The sequence below is a fragment of the Carettochelys insculpta genome, chromosome 1 (genome assembly GCF_033958435.1).
Source record: "Carettochelys insculpta isolate YL-2023 chromosome 1, ASM3395843v1, whole genome shotgun sequence".
NCBI classification, from domain to species: Eukaryota; Metazoa; Chordata; order Testudines; family Carettochelyidae; genus Carettochelys; species Carettochelys insculpta.
This window is the reverse complement of record NC_134137.1, coordinates 86,466,329-86,483,839: the sequence shown is the minus strand read 5'-3', so window position 1 is coordinate 86,483,839 and position 17,511 is coordinate 86,466,329. Positions and strand designations below refer to the sequence as shown.

At 42.1% G+C, this 17,511-nt stretch overlaps 1 protein-coding gene across 4 annotated transcripts in view; it reads left to right on the top strand.

Annotated features, from left to right (window-relative positions):
• The window catches only part of KLF12 (KLF transcription factor 12), a 419,409-nt gene that overhangs the window by 53,121 nt on the left and 348,777 nt on the right, over nucleotides 1-17,511 (top strand). The window contains exon 1 of one of the 4 annotated variants that reach the window (XM_074988819.1): nucleotides 4,266-4,301. The exons of the other annotated variants lie outside the window; for them this stretch is intronic. The gene's annotated coding sequence lies outside the window, so the exon portion shown is untranslated. Of the gene's footprint in view, nucleotides 1-4,265; nucleotides 4,302-17,511 lie in introns of those variants that run through there. 4 annotated transcript variants of the gene reach the window in all.

Sequence of the window (17,511 nt, the reverse complement as noted above, 5' to 3'; positions counted from 1 at the left end):
TTCCCCCTGCTAGGCAGAGCCCACAGGCTGGCTCCAGCCTCTGCTTGCCATCATCTGGCTTGTGACAACTGGCCTCCCCCTGACCCCACACACACATTGCAGGGAACTGTACTTGTAGAGGAAATTGCCTTTGTAAGTAGGCACATTGCTCAGTGAAGAGAGGGAAAGAGTAACCGAAAAACTAGAAATGGCAGAGGTGCTTAACAATCTTTTTGTTTCAGTTTTCATTAAGGTTCATGGTGACTGGACACCTAACATAGCGAATGCTAGTGGAAATGGGGTAAGTTTAGAAGTAAAAATGGGAAAAGAACAAATTAAAAATTACTTAAGCTGTGTCTATGCTAGGCATAGAAGTCGACCACTGACACGCAATTTTAGCTACGCCACTTGAGTAGCTAAAATGGACTTATCTGTGGTCGACTTCAGTGTCTGTCTACAGAGAGGAAGGTTGATGGGAGCATTTCTCCCGTCAGCCTTCCTTAATCCTCGCCGCTTGCAAGGAGTTCCGGGGTTCATTTTGACCCTGGAAGGTGCTGTTTCAGGCATGTGCAAAACACAGCCCCAGAAGATCGACCCTGAGCTGGTTGATCTTCCGCTGTAGTGTGGCTCTAGCCTTAGAGAAGTTAAATGTCTCCAATTCACCAGGGCCTGATGAAATTCATCCTACAATACTCAAGGAGCTGATAGAAGGGGAGGTACCTGAACCATTATCTATTAATTTTGAAAAGTCATGGAATATGGGAGAGATTCCAGAAGATTGGGAAGGGGCAAATATAATGTCCTTTAAAAAGTAAAATAAAAACAATCCAAGAAAGGACACTTTAGTCAGCTTAACTTCTGTGCCAGGAAAAATAATGGAGCAAATAATTAAGGAGTCTGTCTGCAAACATCTGTAAGATAAGAAGATAGGTAACAGCCGGCATGTATTTGTAAATAACAAATCATGTCATACCAATCTGTTAGCTTTCTTTGATAGGATAATGGGCCTTGGGGATAAGGGGGAATTGGTAAATGTACTTGTTGCTTTCTATATCTAGACTTTAGTAAACCAGCATTTGATACAGTCTTGCATGATTTTATCAATAAGCTGGGGAAATGCAACATAGATGGGGCTACTATAAGGTAGTTGCATAACTGTGTGGATGACCATTCGCCGAGAGCGGTTACTATTGGTTAACAGTCATGCTGGAAAAACATAATAAAAGGGATTATGGGGCTGGTTCTGTTGAATTTCTTCATCAACAATTTAGATTTTGGCCTCAAGAATACGTGTGTAAAGTTTGCAGATGACACTGAGCTGGGAGGGGTTGCAAGTACTTTGGAGGATATGGTCATAAATCAGAAAATTTGGACAAGCTGGAGATGTGGTCTCCGGTAAATTGGATGAAGTTTAATAAGGAAAAATGCAAAGTACTAAATTTAAGAAGGAACGATCAGTTTCACATATGCAAAATTGGAAGTGACAATCTAGGAAGAAGTACTACAGAAAGGGATCTAGGAGTCATAATGGACCACAATCTGACTATGACTCAGCAATGTGACACTGTTGCAAAAAAAAGTAAACATAATTCTGGGATGCATTAACAGGCATTTTGAGAGCAAGACACACAAAACAATTCTTCCTCTCTACTTCTGTGCTGGTTAAGCCTCAATTGGATTATTGTGACCAGTTCTGGGTATTGCATTTCAAAAAAGATGTGGAGAAATTGGAGAGGGTCCACAGAACAGCAATAAAAATAGTTCATGGTCTGGAAAACAGGACCTATAGGGAAGGCTGAAAGAATTGGGTTTGTTTAATTTAGAAGAAAGAAGACTAAGCAGTTTTCGAGTACCTGAAAGGTTGTGTAATGGGGTGAACTCATCACCACGGTACCTCCTGCTGATCGACGAAGTAATTAGCTCCTTTTGGCTACGTCTACACGTGAAGCCAACATTGAAATAGCTTATTTCGACGTAGCAACATCGAAATAGGCTATTTCGATGAATAACGTCTACACATCCTCCAGGGCTGGCAACGTCGATGTTCAACTTCAATGTTGCGCGGCACCACATCGAAATAGGCGCTGCGAGGGAACGTCTACACGCCAAAGTAGCACACATCGAAATAAGGGTGCCAGGCACAGCTGCAGACAAGGTCACAGGGCGGACTCAACAGCAAGCCGCTCCCTTAAAGGGCCCCTTCCAGACACAGTTGCACTAAACAACACAAGATACACAGAGCTGACAACTGGTTGCAGACCCCGTGCCTGCAGCATGGATCCCAAGCTGCCGCAGCAGCAGCCAGAAGCCCTGGGCTAAGGGCTGCTGCCCACGGTGACCATAGAGCCCCGCAGGGGCTGGAGAGAGAGCATCTCTCAACCCCCCAGCTAATGGCTGCCATGGAGGACCCGGCAATTTCGACGTTGCGGGACGCGGATCGTCTACATGGTCCCTACTTCGACGTTGAACGTCGAAGTAGGGCGCTATTCCAATCCCCTCATGAGGTTAGCGACTTCGATGTCTCACCGCCTAACATCGAAGTTAACTTCGAAATAGCGCCCGACGCGTGTAGCCGCGACGGGCGCTATTTCAAAGTTAGTGCTGCTACTTCGAAGTAGCGTGCACGTGTAGACACAGCTTTTGTCTCCAGCTCAGTGCCTCTGTCTGGCAGGCGTGTTGTCTGCTGCCTATTCTCTCTGCACAGTCAACTCTCTGGACCCAACTTACTCTCTAGATTGCAACGTCCTCTCCAGGACAGTGCCCTCAGGCATGGCCTGCTCTATTAATCCCTTGGCCCCTTCTGGAGAGCTCAGCAGTCCTGGCTCAGTTCAGGGCACCCACCACTGTGGCACACTGCAGCCTTCGTCTAGCCCTGCACCTCAGGGGCAGCCTCTAGTCAATTAGTGCCACTGTGGTGTGTGGCTAGGTGCAGTAATAGAGGGAAGGGGAGGGACTCAGGCTTGCCCACTGCTCTGAGTCCCAGCCCAGGAACACTTTGGTGGCAGCCTTGTCTTGCCCTTCTCTCTCTTTCATACGAACATAAGAATGGCCATAGTGGGTCAGACCAAAGGTCCATGTAGCCCAGTATTTGTCTTTTGACAGAGGCCAGTGCCTGATGCCCCAGAGGGAGTTATCACAACAGGTAATTGTGAAAGCGATCTCTCTCCTGTCCTCCATTAGCAACCTTTGACAAACAGAGGCTAAGGACAATATGCCTGCCTATCCTGGCTAATATCCATCCATGCACGTAACCTCTATGAATTTATTTAGTTCTTATTTGAACCCTGTTAAAGTGTTTGGTCTTCACAACCTCCTCAGGCAAGGAGTTGCCACAGGCCTTCACAGTGTGAGGAAAAACTTCCTTTTGATAGTTTTAAACCTGCTACCCATTCATTTCATTTGGTGACTCCTAGTTCTTTTTTTTTATGGGAACAAGTAAATAGCTTTTTCTTTTTCACTTTTTCCACACTGGTCATAATTTTATATACCTCTATCATACCCTCCCTTAGTCTCCTCTATTCTAAGCTGAAGAGTCCCAGTCTTTTTAATCTTTCTTCATATGGCACCCGTTCCAAACCCCTAATCATTTGTGCTGCCCTTTTCTGATCCTTTTCCAATGCCAATATATCTTTTCTGAGATGAGGCAACCACATCAGTATGTAATATTCAAGATGTTGGTGTACCATGGATTTATATAGAGGCTAGTATACTACTTTTTAAATGATTTCTAGCATTGTTTGCTTTTTTTCACTGCTGCAGCACATTGAGTAGAAGTTTTCAGAGAATTATCCACAGTGACTCCAAGGTCTCTCTCTCTCGAGTGGTTATAGCTAAATTGTAGGTGGAGTTGGGATTATTTTTTCCTATATGCATTACTTTACATTTATCAGCATTAAAATTAATTTACCATTTTGTTGCTCAGTCACTTAATTATGTGAGATCTCTTTGAAGCTCTTCACAGTCTACTTGGTTCTTAACAATTTTGAACTGTTTAGCACTATCAGCAAATTTTGCCACCTCTCTGTTTAACCCTGCCTACAGATCATTTATAAATATTTTGAACAGGATTGGTCCCCTTACGGACCCTTCGGGAACACCACTAGTTACCTCTCTTAATTCTGAAAACTTGTGGTTTATTTCTTGTCTTTTAGCCAGTTTTCAATGCATGAGAAGACCTTCCCTCTGATCCCATGTCATCTTATTTTACTTAAGAGCCTTTGGTGAGAGAACTTATCAAAGGCTTTCTGGAAATCTAAGTACACTGTATCTACTGGCTTCACCTGATCCACATGCTTAATCACCACCTCAAAGAACTCTACTAGGTTAGTAAGGCATAACTTTCCTTTACAGAAACCATGTTGACTTTTCACCAATAAATTGTTTGTCTATGTATCTGATAATTTTATTCTTTATTATAGTTTCAGCTAATTTGCCCGGTACTGATGTTAGACTTAGTGGTCTGCAATTGCAGAACCACCTCTGGTGTACTTTTTAAGTACTGGAGTCACATTAACGATCTTCCACTCAGTAGGTATAGAAACTGATTTAAAGGATAAATTACAATCATAGTTAATAGTTCCACAATTTCACATTGGAGTTTCACTGCCTTGCTCCCTGCACCACTTCCCCTGTGGCCCCCCTTGCACCTTCTCAGCCTCTATTTTGGGGAGAGCAATCTGGCAGGCATCAGGCCAGAGCCTCTCCCTAGCCCAGCTAACCTGCTCATCACTGCTCTACTCCCTTGCTTGCTGTGTCTGGGAGCTGGTTGTCTCCTTCCCTGACTAGGACCTAATTGACCCAGCTCTGCTTGAGCAGATCCTTATAGGCTCCCACACACTGCCCCCAACTGGCTCCTCTCAGGAGCCTTTCACTCATTGTCTGGGGGAGCTGCTCATGCTTGCTTCAGTCAGTCTTAACCCTTTCCTTGCAGCAGTGGGCACTAGCCCTAATACAGTGTGTTACAAGGAGGACAGAGTAAAATTGTTCTCCTTGACTTCTGATAGAAAAAGAAGCAATGGGTTTAAATTGCAGCAAGGAAGGTTTGGGTTGGACATTAGGAAAAACTTTGTAAGAATCAGGGTGGTTAAATACTGAAATAAGTTGCCTAGGGAGGTAGCAGAATCTCCATCACTAGAGATATTTAAGAGAAGGTTCGGCAAACATCTGTCAGGGATGTTATCGATGGTGCCTGGTCCTGCTGTGAGGACAAGGGACTTCACTGGATGAACTCTGGAAGTCCCATAGTATTCTATGGTTCTATATTTAGAGTTTTGGGGAAACTTTGAAATATGTTGGAGCTCAACAGATACCTTTCCTTTTTAGTTAACAAACTGGGTGTGAAGTTAAATAAATCATTGTTCAGCATTTGGTAATTCATGTAACAAAATCTGTGTCCATGTATCCCAAGTGAGCAAGAGGTGGTACATACCAGTAGATTCTACACTTCCTTTCTTTAGGAGCTTCTCTATGTGCTACCTTAAACAATGCCTCATGCCTTCTGCTTAATGATCCTCTAACTTCCCCAGATTTCACCACTACCACAGAAGTTATGCCTTCTGTCCTGAGGCCCTAATCCTCCTTTGATCACCTGTGTTCCAACATATAAACACATAACAGTGCACATGTAAAAATGCTGAAAAGCTACTAAACCAAAACACTATTTCCCATGCATTTTTCCTTCTAAGGAAAGGTTAAGAGAGAAAACAAAGCATATGTGGCTGATATTTGTCATGTCACTTACTGTACTATTGTAGGGTATTTAGATACTATATACGGAATTATAGAGAATAGAATTAATACCTCTTGATTAGATAGCTCCAATTCTCTCTGGATCTTGGATAGTTCCCCTGAGATGAACATTGTGGTTAACAAGCTCCAAGACTGCTTGTTAATTAATTCTTATTTTTTCAACCTTTTCTAGTTGTGGGCAATGTGGTAAGAACATGCTTCAATCCGTTTTTGAGCTATTAATAAGTTTGATCTAAAAGCATTTCTTACCTCTGCCTGAAGAGCAGGGCCAAAATACCATACTGAGAGGCTGTTTTCATGCCCCCTAGAGTTACTGTCTTTGTAATAGATCTTGCTAAAAAGACTGAGTAAAGGGTCTGGGCTGTGTAGTGCTAAACTTGAATCTGGAAGTCTTGTGTTTTCTGCTCACTGCTGCTGTCTATCACTATGCCATATAGGCTATGTTTACACTAGCCCAAATCTTCAAAATGGTCGTGCAAATGGCCATTTCAAAGATTACTAATGAGGCGCTGAATACATATTCAGCCCCTCATTGGCATGCCACCAGCAGCAGCTCTTCCAAATTGCCGCTTTTTGCTGCTGCGTGGCTTGTCCAGATGGGGCTCCTTTTCGAAAGGACCCCACCAGCTTCGAAATCCCCTTATTTCTATCAGCAGGTAGGAATAAGGGGATTTTGAAGTTCCCTGGGTCCTTTCGAAAAGGATCCCCGTCTGGATGAGCCGCGCGGCAGCAAGACGCGGCAATTTCGAAGAGCTGCCGCTGGTGGCATGCTAATGAGGGGCTGAATATGCATTCAGCGCCTCATTAGTAATCTTCAAAATGGCCATTTGCACGGCCATTTCAAAGATTTGGGCTAGTGTAGACATTGCCATAGATTCGTAGAGTTGTTTTGATTTGAACTTGAGATAACTTTAAGACAGGGAACAAGCATGAATTTGTGTTTGTAACACTGGACTAGGGATTAAAAGACTCCTGATTTGTTCCTATCTCTCCAACTGTCTTGTACTCTACAGTTACTTATAACAGAGAGGTAGCCGTGTTAGTCTGTAGCTTCGAGAGCAACAAGAAGTCTTGTGGCACCTTATAGACTAACAGATATTTTGGAGCATAAGGTGGGCAAAGACCCGCTTCATCAGATACATCTTGCCATATGAAATAGTTCGAGATTAGCAATGCCCCCTACTAATAAATAAATAAATACATACATACATACATACATACATACATACATAAAAAAAAAAAAAAGCTTTTCACTTCCTGTATAACACCTTCCATACTTAAAGGTGATGGTAGGGATTTTAAAGAAGCACAGTGTTTTTCGTCGTTATTAACAAATAATCCTTCTAGTCAAGGAGATTCAAGCATCTAATAAAGATTAATTTAGCTGACTGCTGCCTCAGAAACAAACATCATCATTCTCAATTACAGATGTAGAAACAGAGGTGCAGAAAACCTAAGTAACTGTAGAGCAACAAGAAGTCTTGTGGCACTTTATAGACTAACAGATATTTTGGAGCATAAGCTTCGTGGGCAAAGACCCACTTCATCAGATGTATCTGATGTTTGCCCAAGAAAGCTTATGCTCCAAAATATCTGTTAGTCTATAAGGTGCCACAAGAGTTCTTGTTGCTCTACAGTTACTTAGGTTATCCGCACCTCTGTTTCTACATCTGTAGTTGAGAATGATGATGATTGTTTCTGAGGCAGCAGTCAGCTAAATTAATCTTTATTAGATGCTTGAATCTCCTTGGCTAGAAGGATTTGTTGTTAATAACGACGAAAAACACTGTGCTTCTTTAAAATCCCTACCATCACCTTTAAGAATGGAAGGTGTTATAAAGGAAGTGAAAAGCTTTTTATTTATTTATTTATTTATTAATTAGTAGGGAACATTGCTAATCTGAAACTGTTTCATCTGGCAACATCCATGATCCAGCATGATTTCAGTCAGCTGGATGACCACTTATCATGGGTGTGGCCAAGTTTCCCATGTCCAATAAAGTTTTTTTTACAGCCATCAATTCTGTCTCTGTGTTCTTTGCTGATATCTAGGTGTAAATTGCCCTTAAATCTCTTCTGAGAGCCCACTAAGCAGTGAAAGTGTTGGTAGTGCTGCTAGACAATATGGACCTCCTGTGGTCTGGCAAATTCTCTCCTCTGTCATTGACCAGGTCCTGAGGATGCTGGACAAGAGACGTTCCACCTGTAGTAAGATTTTTGATGTCCTATTTGTGGCAAGTAAGGGGCAGCTATTTCTGTGTTTAAGTTTTTATTAATAGATATATTTTTCATAAGAGTTGGTGAGACTGTACCAAATCAGGTGTCTGTTCTTAACGCTTGTCATAATGTATGAATAGCTTTGCTTGGAGCAGACTGTAGGCTGTCTTGTTGTGCCTGTTGGACAAACAGGTTAAAGAAACTAGACTCTCTTCAAACACATTTTCTGTATTTAATTCTTTCTAGTGAAATCTACAAAATAAATAAATATTTTAAATTAGAGAATAAATAATTGAAAAGGAATATATTCACTTTGCTTCAGTCTATGTAAGTTCAATATGTACTGGACGATGAAAATCGATAATGAATCTAAAATTGAGAGAAACATATTGAGAGAAGATTTTGTGTAACAAAAGAAATATGGGGATTTTTTCCCTTTAAACAAGATACTTAAATTTGTAGCGAAACAATATTCATCAGTGTAACAGAGAGGGAGCCGTGCTAGTCTATACACTGTCAAAACAAAAAGCAGTCAAGTAGCACTTTAAAGACTAGCAAAATAGTTTATTAGGTGAGCTGTCGTGGGACAGACCCAGTTCTTCAGACCATAGCCAGACCAGAACAGACTCAATATTTAAGGCACAGAGAACCAAAAACAGTAAGCAAGGAGGACAAATGATTATCTTTTTCTGATTTGTCCTCCTTGCTTACTGTTTTTGGTTCTCTGTGCCTTAAATATTGAGTCTGTTCTGGTCTGGCTATGGTCTGAAGAAGTGGGTCTGTCCCACGAAAGCTCACCTAATAAACTATTTTGCTAGTCTTTAAAGTGCTACTTGACTGCTTTTTGTTTTGATAAAGACTATTAGTACAGATCTTGAGCACGGTAGTCTTTAATTGTCTTTAAATTGTCCTTTGTGTGAGAAATTCTTCTTGCTTGGGCTGAGTACCCCCCTCCCCCCAAAAGACAGGGAAAATAATATTTCTTTTTCATTATCACCATGGTAAGGAACAGAGAGGAGACTTTGCATCAGGACCAGTAAATTTCTGTTATAACTTTGTCAGGCTGCAATAGGTGAGGTTTTGGTTAGTGCTTTGAAAATGGCTTGCTGAAAAAGCAGTGTTGAATTATATTCATATTCTTTCTGGCTTCAGTGTCTTGTGAGCTGTGTAGAGTGATTTTGCTGAGGTTGTGTGAACTGCGCCCAGGAATTGCTCACCTCTGCTCCCATTGAGAGGGCACGTGGTGTAACATTCCTGTACAAAACAAAATATTGTAGGAGCAGTGAACTACTGTCCTGGTTAGGTGCAGCTTTTCTACATACAGCACTCTTACTCTGAATTTTGATCATGTGGGTAATGTTTATATCTAGAGCCTCCCAGCACATGGGAATATGTGCTGAACTTACCTCTTTGCAACAGAATTGTGCTCCAGCATCTGAGTTTTCATTTAAAGAAAGTAGCCTTATGTTTCCAGAGGAAACCTTCCAGCTTCAACAAAGAATGTAAACTGATGTGATGTGTAGTGTGTCAACAATATGAAAGCTGCCTCTGAGAGGTATGCACTGCCTCATTCATCCTATTTGGATTTTAACTTTGGAGCTCACTTTCAGAATTATTCAACATCATCTTTTCTGATTGTTTGGACAGAACGTGCTACTAATGTCCTACTTGAACTCCCAAACCATATCTTCTTCCCAGGTGCAAAGAGCACCAATTGTTTCCAAAACCATATTCTTCCTAAGCAACTTACACTTGCACATTTTCAGTATAAAATGCAGTAGTTTGGGGAAAAAAAACTATAAGAAGTCCTGTGGCACCTTATAGACTAACAGATTTTTTGGAGATAAGCTTTCATGGACAAAGACCCACTTCGTGAGATGCATGTTGTGAAAACACACGAAAGTAAGAACAGAGGAAATTTGAGTAATTTAATATCAGATAAATAACAAAGAAATGATTGTACTCATCTCTTACACATTTCATTCAGTCCAAACTTAACTTCCTTTTTAAAATTTATTTGAAGTTGTCACAGAATCAGAACAGTGTCAGTGCAGCAGAACCTAGCAGAAGTTAATTCGAGCTTTCTGCAGAGTGTGTCGCCATGTTTTTGGCATCTTGTTGTGAAGTACTCTTCTGTCTTGAACATCCCTCTGGACACAGTGACAAGTCATCCATCTGTGCACAGAGTAGGAAGGTTTACACGAACAGTATTATTGCAGTGTGTATTCATTATTTGGCTATTTCCTGCAGGTATGTATTTATATTGCATAGAAGAATGGCAGAAAAAACAATGTAATTTATCAAATTGGCCTTCCCTGCACACTACAGGACTGATATAATTTCTACACATGAAAGTTCCCACTTGAAGGTGCCACAAGGCTAGAGTCCATCTGGAGTGCTTTTTGTTACACCTTTCTGTGGAATAAATCACTCCTAAAATAGAATGTTTTGTCTCAGTGGATATTCAACAAATATATACATCCTTCTTCCAGTGGTGTTTTATAATGTCATCCCTGTTTAGGTTTGCCAGTGCAACGAATGTGAGCTTGCATGGGCAAAGACCCACTTTGTTAGATACGTGTCAATATGCATCTACATGCCTACGTGCATCTGATAAAGTGTGTCTTTGCCCACAAAAGTTTATGCTCCAAATAATCTGTTTAGTCTAAAAAGTGCCACAGGACGTCTTGTTGTTTTTATGGATACAGACTAACACAACTACCCCTCTGATACTAGGCTTGCCAGGTTTCTCTTTGCGGAAGACTGAACACCCTAGTCCCTCCATTACCCTACACCTTCCCAGAGGCCCTGCCTCAATCCTTCCTAGAAGCCCTGCCATTGTTTATTCTGTCTCCCCTCGTTCTGTCGCTTGCTCTTCCACACCCTCACTCACTTACCAGGCTGGGGTAGGAAAGGTATGAGGGCTCTTGCTGGGGGTATGGGCTCTAAGGTGGGGTCATGGTTGAGGGGTTTGCAGTGCAGGAGGCAGCTCTGGGTTTGAGCTGAGGGTTTTGGTGTGTGGGAGGGTGCTCAGGGCTGAGGCACAAGGTTGGGGCAGAGAAAGGGATTTAAGATGCAGAATCTGAGAGGGAGTTTGGATGCAGGAGAAGGCTCAGGTCTAGGGCCAGGGCTTTGGGTATGAGGGGCTGTTAGGGGTATGGGTTCTGGGCAATACTTATACAGGAAGTGGTGAGATATCTCTCTGGCCCTAAGCATAGGACTGGCCAGGGGTGTCCCTTTCCACAGGTGCGGTCAGTTGGAGCTGTGGAGCGATGCTCAGGTTGCCACCTGTACTGCAAGCAAAGACGGTGTGCTGAGCCCCTCACCTGGCACCTTTTCCCAAATGCTTCTGGGAGCTGTGCAGAGCCGTCTGGTGTGGCCAATCAGACTTTGTGGCCCAGTTGACTGACTGGCGCCATCAGGTTACCTTTTCAACTGGGAGTTCTGGTTGAAAACAGTATGCCTGCTAATTTACTGTGTTATTTATGTCATGATCTGTCTTTCCTATTTTACATTTTCTTCTAGATGAAACACACAGGACGTGTCTGCACCAGCCAAAAACTTCGAAATGGCCATGCAAATGGCCATTTTGAAGTTTACTAATGAAGCACTGAAATACATATTCAGCGCCTCATTAGCATGCGGGCGGCTGCGGCACTTCGAAATTGACGCGACTCACCGCTGCGCGGCTTGTCCAGACGGGGTCCTTTTCTAAAGGACCCCACCTACTTCGAAGTCCCCTTATTCCCATCTGTTCACGGGAATAAGGGGACTTCGAAGTAGGCAGGGTCCTTTCAAAAAAGCCCCGTCTGAACAAGCCACGCGGCGGCGAGCTGCGTCCATTTCGAAGTGCCGCGGCCACCCTCATGCTAATGAGGCACTGAATATGTATTTCAGTGCTTCATTAGTAAACTTCGAAATGGCCATTTGCATGGCCATTTCGAAGTTTTTGACTGGTGTAGATATAGCGACAGAGACTTAATCTGGATGTTATTTCGATTTGTACTTCTACTTTATAGGACAACAGGACAAGGGAGGGATGGAAGCCTCTAGTCACTGAAGGATTAAAATAATTTATTTAAATAAATATGTCAAATGGGTACTGTTGATTCATGTTTCAGTATTGTTGGACTAGTATGTGCTACATTCCAAAAATTTATAGGTCTACAGCATGCTTAATTACTTTATTTAATTATACTTTACAACTCGTTTCCTTACTTCATGTGAGCTAATTACTACATGTAGTTTTGAGATTTTTCACAAGTATATTATATTGTAAGAGCTTCATGTAATGAGAACAAAGTTTCTATTCGGTGTATTGTCTACTTTTCTGTTTTCCAGGAATATTTTGGGGGGAGGATACTGGCTGCTAAAGCAGACTAATGCCTTGTACATCTGCAATTTAGATCAGAAACAAAATGAGCCATTCTTGTTCTGAGTGGACATATGTGTGCATCATAAATACTTCCACACAATCTGGCTCAGTTTGAGAATTACCAGTTTCTATTTAGTAGGAGGGAGTCAGTGCTAAAATATTAGTCTTTCATGAGAACCACAAATGCATCCCCATGTTTTTCATTCAGATTAATCCCCGAAGGGATTTTTTTCCCTGTTTAGTTTTAGTGGACATCATCTTTCAGCCTCTGTATTTGGTCCTTAGAATCTGGTGGCCAAAACCACTAGATTCTAAACATACGGGGCCAATTCTGCTGGTGTTCCTCACTTGTGTGGTCCTAGTGAAGCCTGTGAGACTGCACAAGCAAGGTGAGTAGAGCCTCCTTTGTTAAATCTATCAGTCCGTTACTGAAGAGTAGAGAGGTAACCAATAGCCAGTGGTAGGGACAGTCACTTTTTATTGCATTCTTTTCCACTTTTTCATTTTATCTTTCCATAATTGTCTCCAGTTACAGTGTATTCTAGGGATATTTTCATTCAAAATTATTTCTGGCCTCCAGGCATTGGCAACAGTGTCATTTATGCTCTGCTTTTTAGAGGCAGCCATGTATCCTTAAGAGGTAATGTTAACTACCAGGTGTCTTTCTGAGAGCGGTCCTGATTTTTGTGATGCTGATTAATAAGTGCACAGGTTTGATTGTATGTTCTGAGGGCATCAAATAAAAGAAGAGCCCTGAGTTTCTTTAGGGAATTCTAGAGTTTGCTCTATTTCTGGCATGAGTGAGAAGGTTGGGATATATCATCCTTTGTGGTGATAGGTCAGCACTAGACAAAAGAGTCTTAAGTAGTTGTTCACTCTGCTTATTTGGAAGGATGGCAGTACAGACATAAAAACAGAAGTAAGCAAAGAGATGTTGTCTTGGGCTTCTGAACAAATGGAGAGGGTAAAAACTAGTGTTTCACAAATGGAAAAGAAAAAAAAAATATCAATAAGGAAAGAGTTGCCTTCAATTTAAAACTGTAAGAGTTTGGATTGGGATCCCTCATGAATTCATGCTTTCTCTTTGCATTTGAATGTTTCCAGGTTCCTACTGTTGAAGGAATATATATTTCCTGCATAGTAGAAAGCACATTTCATATTCCATTGTCTCTTTAAATATAAAGCCTTTTCTCACTGTTTTATTTAAAAAAAAAACTGGATGAGAATTCCTAGTCACTCTAATTTAAGTCAGTTAAATTAAACTGACATTTAGTTCTTCAAAAGGAGGTATTTGTGTTCATTAAGATTTTACTGTGAAGTCCACCAGCCTTCTTCTAGAATGTGTTTTGACAATATTTAAAGCACACAAACTGTAGCTATTGATCTGTGTTTGTTTCTTTTCAACAGACTGTGGTTCCATCTGGCCACCTGATGGTAAGAGTGCCCTTCTATAGCATTACCAATGTGTAGAATGAAATTACAGCATTGTGCCCTGCAGTGTGGTCTGTGCTCCCTAAAGGGTACCTGAGTGGGTGATACAATCACAAGGCATTCAGCCACTGCTTTCCTTGAATACACTCTCCTCTTAGGGATGGTGCCATGTTTTCACTTTGTTTCAGTACTTTGTCAAATATGATCACGAATAGTATTGCCACAACTATTATGGCATTCCTCTAACAGAGAATTCCAGTAGCACTGTGCTACCTTTCTAGTCTGCTTCCATGCAGTCCTTTGGGAGACTCAGCCTGTCCTGTAATGAGTGGACCCATGTGCCCCTGTGAAGTGCCTCTGTCTCAGTGGGGCTGCATGTGAATTCAGAGGTCCTTCTGCTAGTGGTTACTTGCAGGATCATAGGCTTGTTGACTGTGCAGTGGCATATAGTGAATCTGACCCACCGCAATGTGCTATCCTTTTCAAAAGCAAACTGAAAAACCAGAAACGCTGTCTCAGTTGTAAATCTTGGGATTTGCATTTAGCAATAATAATGTAAAAAATATTGACAGGAGTGTTATTTTGAAATAAGCTGTGCCAGAGTCTCTGTTACATCAACACCACTTCATTGGCAATATAAAGGAGCCTTGCTCTTGAAGTAGGTTACAGTTGCAGGAGCTGAGGGCCTCTTTTCATTGGCCTTAGTGATATAAAGTGCCATAATGTAAATGAGAATTTAGTTGATTGTGTCTCTTTCATTTCCTGATGAAAATGGCATGTTGCGCAAACAGAGGAACAGTTAAAGCAGTCTTGGTGGAGAGACCCAAGGCAGCCATACAAAAAGTAGTACAACAAACCTAGGGGTCTCAACAAAACTGATGTTTTCAAAAACATTTTTCAAAAGTTCTTAAGTGACAGAGGCACCTAAATCCCTTTGACTTTCCCTGGGACATAAGTGTATTGTGACTTAAGCACTCTGGAAACTTACCAACAATTAATAAGAAATGATTGTAAAAATAAAATCACTGAACATGCATAAATATGAAGGAGATTATAGTAGGATAACTGTACTCTTAACGCTGTTGCTGCTTCTTGGGGCCGTGCAGGCAGAGCAGAATTTGTCCCACTTAGTTTTTTGTATAAAATTGAAATGGATTCTGTGCCCAGTGTGCCAATGCTTAGATAGAGATTTAAAAATAGTAATTCCATTTCTTCTTTTCATTCTTCTCTGTATTGTTTCTAAGGCTATATGACTTTCTTGTCACTGCAGCTTGTAAAATTAAATTGGCACATTATAAGAGGAGAGATTTCCAGCAAAAGGAGTACTTTCTATATGGTTTCAGGAAGGGGTGGGTTACTTGTTCGTATTTTATGGCAGAAATTGCAGGAAAGCATAAAAGACAAATAGGAAAATAATATTCTTCATGGTTCCATGGAGACTGGCATTGTGTGGAATTGTTTTATTATATACGTGTGTATGTCTATTTGAGGAAAATAGCCCAAAGTGCTGCAAGAATCAAAGAAATTCATTGTGGAAAGATTATGAGAAAATTGGTAGAGTAGTGTGGCAAACATCTTCATGCTGAATGCGTCTCATGTTGCAGGTGAACCAGATAAGTTTTGCTGCTTTGTGCGGTCTTTTACTTATAAAATCATAGAACACTAGAACTGGAAGGGACCTCAAGAGGTCATCGAGTCCAATTCCCTGCCCTCTTGGCAGGACCGAACACCATCTAGACCATCCCCGATAGGTGTCTGTCTAACCTGGTATTAAAAATCTCCAGTGATGGAGATCCTACAAACACCCTAGGTATTTTATTCCAGTGTTTAACCACCCTGACTGTTAGGAAGTTTTCCATAATGTCTAATCTAAACCTCCCTTGCCACAGTTTAAGCCCTTTGCTCCTTGTCCTATCCCCAGAGGCCAAGGAGGACAATTTTTCTCCCTCCTCCTCCTAACCCTCTTTGAGGTACTTGAAAACAGGTATCATGTCCCCTCTTTTCTAAACTAAACAAGCCCCGTTCTTTCAGTCTTCCCTTATAGCTTATGTTCTCTAGACCTTTAATCATTCTTGTTGCTCTTTTCTGGACCTTTTCCAATTTTTCCACATCTTTCTTGAAATGTGGTGCCCAGAACTGGACATAGTACTCCAGCTGAGGCCTAATGAGCACTGAGTAGAGCACAAGAATGAATTTTTGTGTCTTGCTCTCAACACTCCTGTTAATGCATCCCAGAATTATGTTTGGTTTTTTTTACAACAGCATCACACTGTTGACTCATGTTTAGCTTGTGGTCCACCATGACCCTTAAATCCCTTTTCAAAGTACTCCTTCCTAGACAGTTGCTTCCCATTCTATATGTATGAACCTGCACATTTTTGATATATAGGGCAACACCTCCTTGTTTACCCTGACTATCCTTCCTAAGTTCTACCCTTGTATTCCAATCCTCTGTTACCCACCAAGGTTCTGTGATGCCAGTTTTATGTCGTAGTTGTGTGTGTTTGTTAAGTTCTTTCTGCTTATTACCCATACTTCTTGCGTTTATATATAGGCATCTAAGATACTGATTTACTTTTGCTTCCCAGTTCTGCCTAGTCCCTCTTTTTTTCTCTGCTATTATAGCCCATCATCCTTCCCATTTCCAACCCAATTCCCATGTCTCCAGGTTTTTTACTTACCTGTGGGCTTTTGTCACCTGTCCTTATTAAATCTAGTTTAAAGCTGTCCTCGCTAGGTTAGCCAGTCTCGATCCAAATACATCCTTCCCGTTTCTCGAAAGGTGAACTTCATCCCTACTTAGCAGTCCTTCATGGAACAGCATCTTGTAATCGAGGAAGCCAAAGCACTCCTGGCGACACCATCCTCGCAGCCAGGCATTCACCTCCAGGATGCACCTGTCTCTGCTTGAGCCCCTACCTTTGACAGGAAGGATTGAGGGGACCACAACCTGTGCTCTCAACTCATTCACCCTTACTTCCAGAGCCCTGTAGTCACACTTGATCTGCTCAAGGTTACACCTGCATGGGGTAGTTGTTAGCAGGCTGCATAATCCTCAACAGCACCTCTGTAATGTCTTGGATACGGGCTTGTGGCAGACAGCATACCTCCCAGGATGACATGTCAGGGTGATAGATGGGTGCCCCTGTCCTCCTCAGAAGAGAGTCTCCTACTATCACTACCCTACATTTTTCTTTCAGCAGACCTCTCAGCCTTGGGGTACAAAGCTCCTCTGATTCTGCTGTATCTCCTTATCTCCTGTATCTCCCATATCCACAACGTCATAACAGTTTCTCGGTTCCACAGTGGAAGGATTGGGAGCAGTAGTGTAGTACTGCCTGCTGCCGGTGTCCTCCATGAGCCATCTCCACCTCCACTGATGATGTGTCAGTACTTTTGAGTAGTGGGACAGCTATCTTAACTTCAGCTGCCTCCACATGAGTACTGTCCAGGAATTGCTTGTGGAGTCGAATGCTCCTACACCTAGCTACCTCATACTGTAGCTCCACCACCTGCTTCCTGAGAGCTTCTACCAGCAGACACCTTCCACATTGGATGGTCACAGTCCCTGCAAAACCACACCAGGGTCTGGGCAGAGGCATCATTGTTCAGGAGGTCTGTTTGACTACAGGCAGAGGTGGAGGAGACAGGAACAGTGCTGGCATAGGTGTTGTGGGTCTTCCTAACCATAGCGGAACCCCTCTGTCTCACACCCCCATCACACTCCCTCTTAAAACTCCCCTTTCTGCTTTGCACCCCTC